A 4,110-nucleotide genomic window follows, 5' to 3' on the forward strand; every position below is an offset into this window, starting at 1 on the left:
CCTGGACCAAAGTGTTAGGTGTAAATCTAGGACGAGATTTATCACTTGGAATCCCTAGAGCTCATTGCAGCTCTATGCGAGTGCGAGGTGTTGAGATTGCCCGATTTCTCCTCCGGGACATGTATAGAGTTAGGCATAGTTGACCATAGATTTGGGACTACGTATGTAAGGATTTCCACGACTCACCATTGCATTGATTAGGAAGCATAATAGAGAGTTCTTGCACTTGAAACGACTATCCTAGGTGAAGCATCATCTGAGTACCCCATCTTTATCGATTGCCTTGCCTCCTCCTTACTTTTGCTCTCTTACTTGTTGCTTTTAATTTATGAGAATTGAATCATTATCACACTTATCATTGTTGATACTCCACATAGCTAAGAATTGAATTAAGTGTCTTTACTCCCTACTCCCTATGGATTCGACTCCGCTCACCCGGGATTATTACTTCGACAAACCCGTGCACTTGCGGGATATACGCAAGGGGACCTTGTCACTTTGTCTAACGCTCGTGGTGTGTCACTCACTCACAAGGTTACCAACAAGAAGTCTCAACCCTAGTGTCACTCTAGGGGAAATGTTCATACAATCAAGCATTCAAGGTTGGAACTCACAATAAACATCAATTAATTGAAAACATAATAAAGAGATTCAATGAAACAAATACATCCTAAGGTTCACAAATACCCAAGTACCCACTAGGGGTTTAGCTCTCCATGGAGCCAAGTACAATCAAAGAAATAGAATGTAAAAGTAATGAATCCATAGAGAAACCACATCGATAGTCATGTCGATGGTCTTGTGGAGAGTCCTCTACTCATCGCAAAGGATCCTTTGTCCGGCCTAGGATACACCTCGCTGGATCGGTGCCGACGAAAGCTCTCCAAATAACCTTCTTCCAAGCAACGCTCGATGTTAGAGCCATAGAACCTCTCAAAAACCATAGCCAATACCCCTCAAAACCCTTGCCAAAGCCCTATCTCAAGTTGGGGAAAAGAATGCTGAAATCGGGGCTGAATCGGCTTTAAATATGGCTGGAATCGGGCGACCATGTGGAATTTCCACACGGGAGTGTATAATTTCCACACGCCCATGTGGGTTCTCTGAATTCCTGTTTTCTCGACCGACTTTCAACAGTGCTTCCCGAATCCGGCCTGAATAGCTTCCTTAATCCATGCTTTCATCGGGGTAACGCAAACAGGCACACGTTCACGTCGTGGATCACTTGCTTCTTCAATGATAGACAAGTTGGTGAAGCTCTTGTTCTATGTGCATAAGTCGGAATGCTTGAGTGTGACTGCCCTTGTGCCCCTCCAAATGGTTGTGCTAACTCACATACGAGGAAATTGGCACACATTCTAGCATCTCACACCCGACCTATGTCTTGGCGTTTGAACTTTAGCAAAATTTCCTCCAAAATCGGTGCATTATGATCCACATTGGCTTCTTTCCTTCATACTCGGACTCACAACCCTACCTGCACGAAAGTAACATAAAAACACACATATTAGTGTAAAAACCCGAGAAAAGTAATGCTCAACATAAGGAAAGAATGCTTCGCATTAATATCACACAAGCACTTATCAACGACCTCGGATGCTTCAATATTTGTTTTCTCACTTGAAAGTCTACCCTCAACCTCATGACCACTTCTCAAAGTGGTCACCTTCACATGTTCTCTTGGATTGGTTTCGGTGTTACTAGGCAAGCTTCCTTGAGGTCTCTCAGATAACGACTTCGCAATTTACCCCACTTAATTCTCTAGATTGTGCAATGAAGTGGTATGGTTGCGAAGTGTAGCTTCGACTGGCTGAAACCTTATATCTGACGATTGAACAAATCTAGTCAAAGCTTTCTCTATATCTATCATCCGGGTCACCAAGCCTGAAACTTAATTCTCCATGTTCAGGGCTTGTTGTTGTTGGAAACCTAGTAGTGCCATGAAAAATTGGCATGGCTTCTCCACCCTTGGTTGTAGGTGTTTCTATAAGGATTACCTTGTCCTCTTCCCGAATTACCCACAAAGTCTACTTGTTCAGTTGGGGCTGAAGTAGCAATCAAAATAGGATAATCGGATGGCATATGCAAACCCCCATAACTGTCACAAGTTATGATTGCGGCTATCCTTGGTGAAGTCAATGTATCCAATTTCTTGCTCAATGCTTCTACTTGGGCTGCCAAGGATGTAACCCCATAAATTTCATGGAGTCCGGCCACTTTTTTCCTTTATCTTGCATTCCATTAGTACCTCCTGCGGCGACATCTAGAAGTTGTTTGTGCTTAAGCTCATCCTGTTATAAAATGTATTAATGATCATCCACTCGGGGAACTCATGTTGTGGACACTTTCGTAAATGGTCCTTAAATCGTTCCCATGTATCAAACAAAGTTTCAAGATCCATCTGAATAAATAAAGATATCTCATTTTGAAGCTTTGCCTATTTTCCTGTAGGAAAGTACCTTGCAAGGAAAGCTTCAACCATTTCATTCCATATTGTGATGGAAGCTCTTGGCAATGAATGGAGCCACTGTTTGGCACTTCCTTTCAAAGACAATGGGAGTAAGGAATAAAAATACTAAAATTACTACTTAAGCAAACAAAGATGAATAATGATTGTGTTGATAAAGTGTAATGTAAACAGAAACCAAAGAATCAAGAACGAGAGGCCCAAGTAAATGACAGGAAAGGCAATCGATAGAAGTGATGTACTCGGACAATGCTCCCCCTATGACTAATCTTTCAAGTGCAAGACCTACTATTATGCTTCCTAAATAATGTTTAATTAGTCGTGGAAATCCTAAAGTACACGGTCCCAAAGCTATGTTGACCGTGACTAACTCTATACTATGTCCCGGTGGAGAAATCGCTCAGTCTCAACACCTCACACTGTGCGAAGCTGCAAGGAGTTCTAGGGATTCTAGGTGACAAACCCTATTCCTATGTGTAGATCTAACCATTTGGTCCAGGCAAAAGACCCCTAGTCAGAATTAAGCAACAAATACTAAAGTCACTTCAACTCTTCACTTTGTTGCTCACATAACTAAGCCCCAGCAGAGTTCATCCTTTAGTTTTTCATTCTATTGTAACCACAAAAAACTCTAGGAATTAGAGGTAGGATAAATCACACTGGAGGAGAAAGGGGATGCTCAGCTACCTCTCGACTCACCCTCTCAACCCTCTCCAATCTAGCTTTGTCTAACCCTCATGGCGTATCACCCATCCACAAAGGTTACTGAGATGAACTCTCAACCCTATTGTCACTCTAAGGGAGAAATCATGAAACAAGCATTCAAGATTGAAACTCAATTAAAAACATCAATTAAGCAAGGCATAATAAAAGGCCAAAGAAACATTAACATCCTAGGGTTTGCAAAATCCAAGTACCCACTAGAGGGTTTATCTCTCCATGGACCAAGATACTATCAATAATGAAATCGAAAGTAAAAACAAGTAATCCATAGGAAAAACCCTCAGTAGTCGTGTCAATGGTCTTGTGGAGTAGCCTCGTCTTCTCCAAAGATCCCATGTATTCTCTAGGGCACACCTCATCGGATTTATGCCAATGAAAGCTCCCCCAATAACCTTCTTCCAGGTGAAGCGCGGTGTCAAATCTGTAGAACTACTCTAAAGACTTGCCAAAGCTCTAACTACAAGGGATTTATTTATCTACAAGCATAACAAAACAAAAGGATGGTAGTAGCTTCACACATATTCTAAGTATCAATTTCCGTAGTGGCCGCTAAGGTGGCTTTCACACTTTTGAGGTGGCAGCTCTACCCGGGTGGTAGCTTTTTCTTATCCCATGAGATAGCTCTTTCTCTCATTAGGGCATAACTAGTATCTGACTTATGAGAGTAGCTTCATACTTCATAGGTGGTAGCTCTTTCCACCCCCAATGCACAACTAAACAATCTATTTTTTCTTTCTTTTCATTTTCCTTTTTTTCAGCAAAATAGAACAGGAAACAAAACTAATTAGTCCCTTAAACATCGAACTTGAGTTTCCAAAAGAGTTTCATGAGTGAGTGGTGCACAAATATTAATCGGGCAAAAATTCTTAGAAATTCAAGTAAAAACTAGAGCATGAGAACATTCAATAACAAAACTTCTC

The 4,110-nt window shown here is 41.4% G+C and overlaps 1 non-coding gene across 1 annotated transcript; it reads left to right on the forward strand.

Moving 5' to 3' along the window:
- The first annotated feature begins 2,327 nt into the window (after window positions 1-2,327).
- On the forward strand, window positions 2,328-2,433 carry LOC120272725. The gene has a single exon (XR_005540265.1). It is a non-coding gene; the product is annotated as a small nucleolar RNA R71 (small nucleolar RNA).
- Window positions 2,434-4,110: the final 1,677 nt, after the last annotated feature.

The sequence above is a fragment of the Dioscorea cayenensis genome, chromosome 11 (genome assembly GCF_009730915.1).
Source record: "Dioscorea cayenensis subsp. rotundata cultivar TDr96_F1 chromosome 11, TDr96_F1_v2_PseudoChromosome.rev07_lg8_w22 25.fasta, whole genome shotgun sequence".
Classification (NCBI taxonomy): domain Eukaryota; kingdom Viridiplantae; phylum Streptophyta; class Magnoliopsida; order Dioscoreales; family Dioscoreaceae; genus Dioscorea; species Dioscorea cayenensis.